The sequence below is a fragment of the Saccopteryx leptura genome, chromosome 5 (assembly GCF_036850995.1).
Source record: "Saccopteryx leptura isolate mSacLep1 chromosome 5, mSacLep1_pri_phased_curated, whole genome shotgun sequence".
Taxonomy (NCBI): domain Eukaryota; kingdom Metazoa; phylum Chordata; class Mammalia; order Chiroptera; family Emballonuridae; genus Saccopteryx; species Saccopteryx leptura.
Genome location: NC_089507.1, coordinates 150,047,233 through 150,059,880, shown reverse-complemented (window position 1 = coordinate 150,059,880; position 12,648 = coordinate 150,047,233). Strand labels below are relative to the sequence as shown.

General features: G+C 50.8%; 1 protein-coding gene across 4 annotated transcripts in view; it reads right to left on the bottom strand.

Moving 5' to 3' along the window:
* Positions 1-12,648, bottom strand: part of LPIN1 (lipin 1) — a 112,347-nt gene that overhangs the window by 56,317 nt on the left and 43,382 nt on the right. Inside the window, exon 1 of one of the 4 annotated variants that reach the window (XM_066386099.1) lies at positions 12,166-12,246. The exons of 2 other annotated variants lie outside the window; for them this stretch is intronic. The gene's annotated coding sequence lies outside the window, so the exon portion shown is untranslated. Of the gene's footprint in view, positions 1-11,844; positions 11,974-12,165; positions 12,247-12,648 lie in introns of those variants that run through there. One more of the 4 variants, XM_066386100.1, reaches the window with a different exon arrangement.

Sequence of the window (12,648 nt, the reverse complement as noted above, 5' to 3'; positions counted from 1 at the left end):
GCACACCAAAAAAAAGAAAAAAAATATATAAATAAAATATATATACCATATATGTATATATAAATATGTATAAATAAAAATATATATAAACATATATAAATAAATATATATATATATATTTTTTTTTTTTTTGTCAATCTGACTAGAAAAATAGGTATAATTTTGATTGATTTACATCAGGAGTATATAAGGATTTCTAGTTCCATGAATTAACCAGTCATATGCAACTTTATTATACCACCTGGTCAATAAGATGCATCCCTACTATATGACCTGTATATTTAAGCTTCAAGACAGGGCATTCACACCGGATGGTTATTGTTGTGTTGGCTGTTGTTACTTTTTTTATTTCACAATCTAAGGGAAAATGGGTCAGTGCCCATGACTAAATAGCCTGGTATCGCATGTCTTAACATTTCTCGTGGCACACCGGTTGAAAATCGCTGGTTTAGAACACGTTTCAGTTAGTACAACGGAAAGAGAAGATGCAGGATAAAAGCAAATGTCAAGGACTGCCCAGGGCTTGGTGAAATGTGCGCACTTCTGGCGACACTGTGGCGGACCAGGACGGGAGCCGTGCGGGCCGGGGGACGAGGACCTGTGTAGTGGAGGGCCCCTCTTCTGCAGGACACGAACACGCCACAAGGTGAACACAGTTCTCTCAGCTTTAATGAGCAATGAGCCAGTGCATAGAGAGAAATAAGGAAACGTGCTAGAGGCGAGTGGAGTAGAACTCTGAAAGCCACTTTCCCAGCTGCACCTGAGTCTCGGCAGAGGCTGACCTTGGATTCATCCCTGAAAGTACGCCCTGAATGAGAGAGACCTCCAGGCTCCCTGAGAAAACAGTTCCTGTTGCCTGGACGATGTTCAGTTGTTGTTTGTGCCGGAAGCTTGTTTTCCTGAGGCTCTCAGGGGGCCTGCAGACCCAGCGCAGACCAGCATGCCTCCTAAACACAACCGACAACTCCCGGGGTAATGACTGCAGGAGACACTGACAGAAAGCTGATCACATAAAGACTTAAGTCGGCGTTGAAAACCGTGCAAGGATTCTGCTAGCTTTGGAGAGAAAGCAGCGTGCAAAGCCATCAGACCCAGCGCCCCTCCTGTCTTTCTCCAAACCCTTAGCCTGTCACAAGCTGAATCCCAGGGAGCCCTGGGGACTCCCTGCGACATGTAGAACACCTCATAATACGCAGAGCTCCCTCGCACAGGTGAGCTCGGCGCATGAAATCGAAGCACCTGAGCAGTAGTCAGGACCGGCGTCATCACCCCATTTGTGACGAGGAACCGCAGCGCCAAGTTTGTGTGGCGTTGGCTCAGAGTAGCGCGACCAGGAGGGGACAGGGTGGGGACAGGAGCCCAGGGGGCAGCCCCAGCCCACCCTGTTCTCCTGTGCACAGTGCTGCCCCTTACCTCATTGGATAAAACTGGTATCGATGGGCAAGGCCCGGTAAAGAAAACCCCTCATGCAGCTGGAGCAAAACAGATGGTGGCAGCTGGCCACCAAAAATGTGTTTCTAAAACTGGACATCATGAAAAGACATCTTAAGATTACAACTGGAAACCTGACTTTACTAGTTGGAAAATTCTAAGTGCGCTTTCCTTTAAGATCAGTCTGCTCTTTCCCAGTCATGCCAATGTGAACAGAACTCTCCAGAAGTAAAACCACTATAAAGTCATAGTAAGATCAAGTATGCTAAAACAAAGATATTTTATCAGATGCCCACATTTTTTTTTTAGCAACCTCCAAAGTTCTCGATGACAAGCAACATTCAGCACATGTCTGCGGGGCACCCAGGGCCGGATCAGCAGTCACAGGTTGTGAGGAGAGCATGCGGGGGGGCCGTTGCAGGGCAGCGGTGGGGAGCACAGCCTGGGAGACCGAGCTTCTGTTCAGTCTAAACCACCACCTGGCAGAGGTTACACAGGGAGTTCAAGAATGTGGTGGGGCTCTAAGTGTAGGACTCTATGACTTGGGCATAACACCAAGAAATCAAGTCTTTGACCCAAACAAGAACCAGGAGGGGGAGAGGGGACAGCTGTTTCTGTTTTCTTTGGGGGGGGGGGGGCAGGGGGCATAGGGGAAGGGAGTAAAAGGATGTGCAGGTACCAAGGTATACCTGCCACCTCCAAACTAGTGAGGCAAGTCTGGATATCAGGGAAAAGGGCTGGAATTTAAAAATTAGAAGAACTTAGGAAAACAGGAAATGCTCTGTTGGGCAGATAAAATGTATTATGTTCACTTTGTTAAATGGCGCTGCCCACATGGAGGCCGTTGCCCAGGTGATATTATTGTAATGTGTGTCTCTGTGGGCAGGCAGAATCCCTGTAGCCTGGGGCTTGGTTTTGGGATTAAGCCTTTCCTACCCGTTTTGGTGGTACAATCCAATCATGCCTCAGAGAAGTGACTTTGTATTAGAGACTTCCCTATTTTGTATATTGGATTAAGGGTTTGGATTTCTACACTATAAAATGGGGACAGAGCGGGAGCTTGCTCTCTTGGTTCCTGAGATTATCATTAGAGGAGAGAGCAGAGCAGAGAGCAGAAGGAGGCCACGTGGAGGAGGCCAGGAGAAGCAGCCAAGATGGCGGAGTGTTGAGTGAGAGGCCAGTTTGTGCAGTTTGACGCTGGAGAAGGAAGGAGATGGGAAACGGAGATGAATGGGTCTGGTGAGCTAGAAACCTTTGATTCTAGGAAACTCGGATAAGTCAGTGGCTTTGTGAGCACTGAATGTGAGTGGGTTTTGGAGCCCAGTGTGTATTTTTTACTTGCCCGCCGGGTGCAAGCTAGGATTAAAGACTATGGCCCACCAGTTTGTGGCTCTGTTGTTTCTTTACCGACTGTCCGAATCCAATGCGAACCTGCAAGGGCCAGAAGGCTGCTTTGATAGTGGCCGTGGCTTCTAGCCTTACATGCTCTCTCCATTAAAACTTGTAAGGATGATGCTCCAAACAAAATTCACCACAAACAGCTTAAATTACAGCCCATACAGCACCTTTGCCAACAACAGGCCATGGAACATAAAGGGATAAAGGGTAAGAATGAGCCAGGTAAGAACACAGCCTCCCCAGGTCCCCAGCTGCCACCAGCTGCCACCACCAGCACCAGCGTTTAGCAGGGGTCCCCAAACTTTTTACACAGGGGGCCAGTTCACTGTCCCTCAGACTGTTGGAGGGCCGGACATTAAAAAAAAACTAAGAACAAATCCCTATATACACTGCATATATCTTATTTTAAAGTAAAAAAACCAAAACAGGAACAAATACAACATTTAAAATAAAGAACAAGTAAATTTAAATCAATAAACTGACCAGTATTTCAATGGGAACTATGCTCCTCTCACTGACCACCAATGAAAGAGGTGCCCCTTCCGAAGTGCGCGGCGGGGGCCAGATAAATGGCCTCAGGGGGCCGCATGTGGCCCGTGGTCCGTAGTTTGGGGACCCCTGGTTTAGGGGAAAGGAAGACTTTGATCGTCTTTGCCCGGCAAAGCCAAGCCGGGGGCTAGGGAGATTTATTGCCATCATCCCCTCCCTTGCTGAGCAAGTGCCTGGGGAAGTCTGGCTCAGGGGTGGCTCTGGGGGAGTATTCACACCCTCATCAGCCAGAGCCTCTTAGAAGATAAATTCAAAAACCATTCCCAGAGGACTAAGGTCAAAAAGCCCTCCTTTGTTCGTCTGCGCTCTATAGAGCCTCAGTTATGACTCATCAGTTCCTGGAGAGAGCTTTGCATTAATCCCCTGCTTGTGCTCAGAGAAAATGCATATTCTGTGTGTCACCTCCACCCTCACACAGGTGCTTAAGGGACACCTGTGGAATCTAGGTTTATGACACATCCAGGAAGCTTCTGGGTTGGAAAACCAACTCAAGGTCTGCTCACCAGGAGGCCTGCTTTGGGCCCCTGTTACCAGCCCCAGGATCACACCTCTGGGCACAGAACCAGCAGACACTGATCTGTTTGTCAGGTCCCTGCCTGCCGGTGACTATGGTTAAGTGAGCACAGAGAGACTTCTAAAAATCCACTGAGTGTACCAGCAACACCAGACAAAGATCATTTCAGCAGTGAACAAGTGTGATGCAAATGTTTAAGTCCGCGGTCCATTTCCGCATGCCCATGAGGTTGGTATACTGGTCAGAGCATAATAATCATGAGTCAAAACTGTTCACTTTGCATCACAATGATGCAAGGGATTGAATTTCCCCATTTCGCAGGAAGGAAACTGAGCTTCAGCTTATGTAACTTGCTCAGGGTCCCCCCTGAAGCAGGGAAGAGGCGAAGCAGCATTCAACCGTGGGTGACTTCCCAGTCCAGCCTGCACATGTGGTCGCACACAGGCCCTGAGTTACGTCGTGCAGGAGGGCAGAACACACATTCTATGAAAATATACTTACTTCTCCAATGGCCAGGCCAAAATTATCCACTGTGGTTGTTGGGCAGATAAAATGTATTATGCTCACTTTGTTAAAGATGGCGCTGCCCACGTGAAGGCCGTTGCCCAGGTGATATTAATTTGTGTTGGGGGCTGGCTGTGGGCAGGCAGAATCCTTGTAGCCTGGGCTTGGTTTTGGGATTAATCCTTTCCCACCGTTTTTGATGTGGGGCGGTACAATCCAATCATGCCTCAGAGAAGTGACTTTGTAGCAGGGGTCCCCAAACTTTTTACACAGAGGGCCAGTTCACTGTCCCTCAGACCGTTGGAGGGCCGCCACATACAGTGCTCCTCTCACTGACCACCAATGAAAGAGATGGCCCTTCCAGAAGTGCGGTGGGGGGGCCGGATAAATGGCCTCAGGGGGCTGCATGCGCCCGCGGGCCGTAGTTTGGGGACGCCTGTTTAGAGACTTCCCTATTTTGTATATTGGATTAAAGGTTATGAAGCTACACTATAAAATGAGGGCAGAACGGGAGTTTATGCTCTCGGTTCCTGGGATTAGCATTAGAGAGCAGAGAGCAGAGAAAGGCCACGTGGAAGAGACCAGGAGAAGCAGCCAAGATGGCGGAGTGTTGAGAAGCCAGTTTGTGCAGAGTTTGTGCAGGGAGAAGGAAGGAGATGGGGAACAGAGGTGAATAAGTCTGGTGAGCTAGAAACCTTTGATTCTAGGAAACTCGGATAAGTCAGTAGCTTTGAGAGCACTGAATGTGAGTGGGTTTTGGAGCCCAGTGTGTGTTTTTACTTGCCCGCCGGGTGCAAGCTAGGATTAAAGATTATGGCCCATCAGTTTTTGGCTCTGTAAAGCCAGCAGGCAGGGCCGGGGCCACTATCACAGCAGCCCGGCCCATGCAGGTTCGCATTGGATTCGGACAGTCGGTAAAGAAACCATGGAGCCAAAAACTGGTGGGCCATAACCTTTAATCCTACCTTGCACCCGGCGGGCAAGTAAAAATACACACTGGGCTCCAAAACCCAGTCACACTCAGTGCTCACAAAGCCACTGACTTATCCGAGTTTCCTAGAATCAAAGGTTTCTAGCTCACCAGCCTTCTTCTCCTCAGTTCCCCATCTTCTTCCTTATCCCAGATACAAACTCTACACAAACTGGCATCTCACTCAGCACTCCGCCATCTTGGCTGCTTCTCCTGGCCTCCTCCACGTGGCCTCCTTCCGCTGCTGGCTCTACTCTCTCCTCTCTCTCATGCTAACCTCAGGAACCAAAAGCCGAGTCCCGTTCTGCCTCCCTTTTATAGTGTAGAAATCCAAACCCTTAATCCAATATACATAATAGGGAAGTCTCTAATACAAAGTCACTTCTCTGAGGCATGATAGGATTGTACCGCCCTACAGCAAAAAGGGTAGGAAAGGCTTAATCCCAAAACCAAGCCCCAGGCTAAAGGATTCTGCCTGCCTTTAGCCCACCCCAACACACATTAATATCACCTGGGCGACAGCCTCCTCCTGTTATCTTTAACAAAGTGAGCATAATACATTCTATCTGCCCAACAGGCTCCGTTGTTTACCGACTGTCCGAATCCAATGCAAACCTGCGTGGGCCAGGCTGCTGTGATGGTAGCCGCAGCCACTGGCTTTACATTGGTACATTTTAATAGTTTTCTTTTCCTTTCCCTAAGGTGCTATCAGGTTTGGCAAAGGGTCCGCCAGGTCCAGAGGTATGCCTGTGCTTGCTAGTAGGTCAGAGAGCAGCAGACAGCCACCCCCTCTGGCCTCTCCGGGTGGCACACGCAGGTGAGGCTGAAGGTGTTCAGGTTAGGCACACTGACAGGGCTGAGCCCTGCCACCGGCTCTCAGGGCCCGGGAGTGCCCCAGGCACCTCGCAGTGCTGCAAGGAGTCTCCTTACTTGGGGCTAATGAATAAAAAGATTATTCTAGGTGTTGGTCAAATAAGTTTGTAAAATATGATTTTTAGGTTTGCTAGCTTCTAGTTTGTATTGGGGACTGGGCAGTGCCAGGTATATGTGGTCTGTGAAATTGCAAATTACCTTCCTGCTTGGGAAGGGCCATTGTTTTGCTAATGTTTGCTGGAGGAGACGTTTTCAGGCCAGAAAATTTTGAAAAGAGAGAAGGAAGAGGCAAAAAGAAGCCATGTTTTGCAGAGAGAGCAGAGAGAATGCAGAGTGCAGAAGGAGAAACCATACTGGCAGGAAGAGAGAAGGTGTGCAGATGGGGAACCAGAGCTGAGGGGCTTTGCGAGCTCTGCTAAGACTGGTGAGGCCTTTGATTCTAGAAGGAACCAGAGAAGATTCTCCTGGTTATAGAACCAGAGGGAAGTGTTTTCCCTATGTGTTTGCTAGTCAGCCGGTGCGAGACTTTAATAAAGGAATGACCCACCACTTTTTGGCTCCACTGTTTCTTTACCATTTGTCCGAATCAAATGAGAACCTGCATGTGCATGGCCTCTAAAGCGGCGACTGCTGGCCATACACTAGGTAAGTCTAAATACTCTGGCTAAAAGCTCTCGCCTCCTTCTTTTTACCTTGATCTCTAATTAATTAACTGAGGCTCTATAGAGCTTCAAATATCTGAAGATTGTCTCTGGAGACAGGTGAGCGGCCCCTTCTCACACCCCACACTCAAAGCAGGGCTTCAAGCAGAGCTGTGCCTGGCTCGGCACCTGGCACCTGCTAAGGTTGATTCCTGCCCTCCACAAGCTGCCAGGCTCATACCCCAACTGGCTCAGTTACTGAACAACTGAATATCGATGTCCAGCTAGGACCTTTCTGAAACCGGAAAACTTGTTTTGGGAGAGTGAGTACCCTGTCACAGGGAGTATTCAAGTCCTTCGGCTTTTAGCTAGAATGATTCTTCCAAGGACATGACAAAAACCTGCCTCTCCCCACAGGTCCTTTAAGCCCAGAAATAGCTCGTTCTTTCTCCTGCTTGTCCTTGGTCCAATCTGAGTCTGATCAAGTCTGAGTAAAAACGTAAACATGTGCTGCTATTAGGGCTGGTCCAGTCACAGTCGCCTGACAGGTCCCAAAACAAGCATTGGTTCTCATCCAAAGCAAAGAAAGGAGAAGGAGGAGAAGAAAACAATTTCTATGAAATCCCCAAAATGGTATCATGACTAATAAACCCTTCATGAAAATGAAATCGGCTTACAAAGAGTACACATGTTCCTCTTGTGATTTATGTGAATGGCAAAGAGGAAGTCTGTTTTCGGAGCACTGCTGTGAATATGTATAAACTGGTCAGGAAGATAGATCACGTTTACATAACAACAAAGGGAAGTATGACTTAGAGGCAGGCGATGGGGGGTGGGCGGAGTGAAGAACAGACCGAGAGTCAAGACCCCTGGCCTCATCCCCGCAGGTACCTGGCAGCACACCCTGGGCAGGGCAGGTCCCTCCTGGCCCTTCTGGGCTGCCAGCGGCCCCACCCGCTGAGCTCAGCCATCCTGCCCACAGTGCCTGGAGAAGCTTCTTAAACAAAAGAGACCAGCCGTCAACACCCTTTTGACGAGGGACTTTCTCGGCCAGCCAGGGTTCTCGAGGAGACACTCTGGTCCGAAATAAGAAACTTCACTAGAAAAGCTTGAGGTGTTTTTCTAAAAGCCTGCAAGTCAGACTAATACTTCCTGACGAAAGCGACAAGGCCGCCAACACAGCTGGCCCTGGGGTCCCCCGACCCCAACCAAAGTCCTTTCTGAATTAAACAGCTCGGATTAACCCGGAGCGCCTGCTCTTCCCGGCTCAGCGTCAGGCCCAGAAGGAGGGGACAGCCGGCTCCAGGCGATCCTGCTGGAAAGAGGGCAGGCGGGGGGTGTGCAGTGTGCCCGGGGTGGAGGGCACTGTCAACCAGGCAGAAGTCAGTAACAAAGTGGGAGCCCAAACAGGCAGGGAGCAGACAAAGCAGGCCTGGGCCCCCACACGGGACGTGCCCCACGCCAAAGCTGATTTGTCCAACTGCCAGCACAGAGCAGACGTGCCAAAGCACAATTCCCCCCATCTCGCAAGGTTCCAGGAGGGTGGCGCTGCCAACCCTCTGTCAGGAGTGGGTACTGGAGGTCTCATAACTTCTCACCTAGTTGCTACATCACAAAAACATTCAGCATTTCATCCCACAATTGGCAGGATCTTTCTCCGGGGTGCACTAACTGTCATGGAACACTGGTTTCTTGGAACCAATGCCAAAATTCAAAACTCCAGCTGCAGCTTTCATAACCCAGCAGTTTTTGCCGACACAATCCACCTTGAGAATGTTAAGGTCAGTTTGAGACGGCCTCAGACCAACCCAACCGAAAAAACAAATGGGCAAAGTATAGAAAGACAGGGTTCGCTGGGGTAATAAGGGGAGGGGGGGCGTTTGACAGTATCTGTCACTTTTTGCACATACTAGCCAAGCCCAGCAATTCTGCTATTTTGAAAAGCCCTGTACAAACAGTAGTATGGTATTGATTGCAACTGGGAAAATTAAAAACTATGTAAATCTCGACAGGACTCTGGTTGAGTAAACTGCGGACCAGCCACACCACATGATAGGATGTTAGGAGACTGTTAGCAGAGAAATGGAGGGGGGGCGACAGCTCCATAAAGCAACACGGAAAGGTGTACACTGAGTGAAAAAAAGTGCGGAAGTATATACAGTATATACTTACAACCTGAACCTATCGGTTAAGAATTACACTTACACATATTCTTATACGGCACAGGAAGCTCTGGACTAGTTTCCATGCCAGACAAGGTCCACTGACAGGCTCACCCTGGGACCAGGCATGGGCATGGGAGACCGTCCCTTCTCATCATGTGTATTTTCGCAGCACAGGTGTCTGAGTGTCACTTTTTACGTGTGCATGCATTACTCTGACATTAATTTATAGGAACTGGGTGAGGAACAGAAAACTTGGACCCGCTCAGTGGCAGCGTCTCCCCGTCGCCGACCCTGCTAAGACAGGAGGGGTCAAGGGGGCTCCAGCTTGGGTAGGAAAGGTCAGATGGGTGACGCTCAGCTCCCCCAGCGTTGTGAAATGCTCAGATCTTACACTCCCATGGGATGAGTGTTCTCGGGGCCCTGCCAAAGAGCACAAAGGGCCTGGACAGTGCGAGACGGAGAGATGCCTACAGGACGGGGTGGCCAGGTCCAGGTTCCTATCCTCGGGCTGTTAACTATTGAACTCGTTAACTGAGCACAGGACTTCGCTTCCTCTCTTCACAAACTGGCAAGAGCCCTCTGTCCAAGTTTGTGTCTTGGTCAAAAAGAATGCCCTGCTTTTCTGACTTCTCCCGTATGACACCACACACACACACACACACACACACACACACACACACACACACTCCACTCCAGCAATCATGGAACGTAATACCAGCTGGGCAGTCCAGAGTGCTCGGGGGTGAGAATGCAGGTGGCTGGTGTTCTAATCCCAGCTCCCAAAACGACTACCCTGCAACCATAAGCCAGGTTGCTAACCTCTTAGTACCTCAGTTTCCATTCTATAAAATGGGACGATGTTCACAATGTCCAAAGTCACAGGACTGTTCTGAGGCAATACATGTACACTGTAAAGTACTTTTCAAAAGCCATGCCCCAAATAACAGCCAGCTGCTAATCCTGCAGTCACAAATAGCTCCAGGAAAAGACTGGACCTTGAATTAAGGCTGTTGCCTGACAGTGCTTTGCACAGAGCAACTACTTTAACTGCACTTTCTAAAAAAAGACAGGACAAAGAATACTATCAGTTAAAACGAATACAGAAATATTAGGATATGTTTATTTTCCAACAAGGTGGTAACACATTTCCATTTGCCGGAAAAAAAATCTGAGCCCAAAGCCTATCATTACTCAGAGTTCACTGGCAGGAAAGTCTCTGGCCAAAGCAGTGGCTGGGGAGTGCAAGTTGTTGGGCCATGGTGTCCCTTTACCCCATGACCTTTGTGGTTTGTGTCTTTTGTACACCAGTGGTGCGTGCCTGGTCAGACTCATGAATGCAGAAAAAGACTTCAACAAAGAGAGAGAGCACATGTCCCCAAGGAGAGAGAGGGAGTTCCTGGAAACAAGGTACACAGTGCACGTCCCAGAACAGCTGGCAAACAGGTGTGGCTCAATCCCAGGGTCTGTGATCAGCTCTGCGAGCAATGCAAGGGACATCACGCTCAGAAGCCGGCGGTCTACACAGAGCCACGACTCTGGTCTAACACCTTGTCACTTTTTTTCTGGGAATCCCCCAGCAGTTAGCACCAGCAAAACATTCTCAGTTGTTGCAAGAATCACAAAATTTGGTCAGTGGGCTGAGGGATGTGGCCACGAACCCCAGTATGGGGAAGCTCCCTGCTCCGTGCCAAACCAAGCCCTGTCCATTCCTCGCCACCCAACTTCTCAGCTGGACCATGGGCATCTCTGCACCTGAAGAACCAAGGGATACTTCTGCCCCTCACCTGAACCCCCAACTTCTTCCCCATGCACTGAGACAGGTTAGCCCCTACAGCCTACTCCTCTCTTAGAGTGATGAGATTTTTTTTTTGGTAACTGAAACCTGGGACAGTGACTGCACCATACAGGGTCCCACAGCCAGCTAAGGCAATACTAATACCAGAGCCCAGGCCTCAGACCCACAGGCTCCGGGCCAGATCTAGGGCTCTGCCCAGGCCTGCTGCACAACACCACGCAGCCCAACAAGCAGGAAATAAAACCTCCAAAACACCCACACGCAAAAATGCTTGATAATCAAACAAGCGTTGGCAAATGTAAAGTCTTAATCAAAATACAGAACTGAAAACCAAGCCCTGAGATTTCCCCCCACATTTCTGGGGGAAAAATGTGTTTATTTCTCAATTACCAGACACTTTCTCCAGTGGCGTACTTTAGTTCCTAAGACCCAAATTATAGAACACAAGGTTAACGGTACATTTCACTGCCAGACCCCCCAATAAAAAGTAAAGTTTTTCAAGCTCATCTTTTCCAAAACACTCCTATTATCCTGGAGGAAACTACCAGGTTCTAAAAACTCTGCAAATTAATACTGCCAATTAATTGTTCCAGTCCCAGGATCCCGTCACCTGCTTTCTCTGGCATTACCTTCCAGTCACCTGCACTCCAGCCCTATGACATTTAAAGTTATTTCCAAAACACAACTATTCATCCTGCATGTTCCCGGCTTTCCCCCAAATCACACTGCTTGCAGGGGCATCGGATGGAACTAAGGCAGCCTAGCACCCATTAGGCTGCAGGAAAGGTGCGCAGAGGCCAGGCAATCGCGGGACCACTGCAATCTGAGAACCCAGATTCCAACCCCGGTTCAAGGCCTCCCAGCAGCTGTGTGACCTTGGCCACGCAGGCCAATCTCCCTGTGCCTCAGTTTCCTACACTGCACAGCAGGAATCTTAACCCCCGGGGTACACTTTCATCCAAGTCCCTGGCCAACGGCAGGGGCGCTGCACAGACGGAACCCACCGCTCTTCCCCGGATCCAGATGGTCCCACCGTCCCGGGACCCGGGGGCCGCCCGGCCGCCCCTGCACCCTACGCGAGTCCGACGGCCACTCAAGGTCAGCCCCGCGGGCGTTCCGAAAGGGAAGGCCCATGGATGCTCGCGAGGCCACGGGGCCCTGGGCTTGTTTTCTCCACCTCCCCCCGCCCACCGCAGCCCGGAACCACTTCCCCCGAACGGGCCGCGGGGACAGTGCTCGGTGCTCGGGCGTCGGGTCGGCCCCGGTACCCCGGCCCGCTCCGGCCTCGCCGCGCGCCCCAGGACCGCGCGGAGGGCGCTACTCACCGCCGGGGACCGCGCGCGTGGCCGCCTTTGTATGCAAACACCCCGCCGCCGCGCGCTTCTGTCACCGCGTCCCGGGCCCAGGGGCGGAGCCTACTAGGGGAGGGGCCTGCGGGGGGCGGGGCGGAGGCAGAGCCGAGCCTTGCGAGCGGGTTGGCGCGAGGGACCGCGCGAGGCACCCGCCACTGGGCTGCTTTCAGGGCCCGCCCCGCGCGAGGCCTGCCAGCCCTCCCTTGTCGCCTACCTCAGCTTTCCTGTGGGTTCAGGGCCTCGGGCCCTGTTTCTGAGTTCCCGGTCCCCAACCGAAGCTCAGGCTTGCTGGGGGCGTACAGATCAGCGGTCAGGGCAGCCTGGTGACGACCAGGTTGCGGGGGGGGGGGGGGGGGGGGGGGGGGGGGGGATGGGGACTCAGGCTGATGGGAGGGGGAGAGGGAAAGAGGGAAGTGGTGAGAACTGGAAAGACTTCAGATATATTTTGGAGGTAAC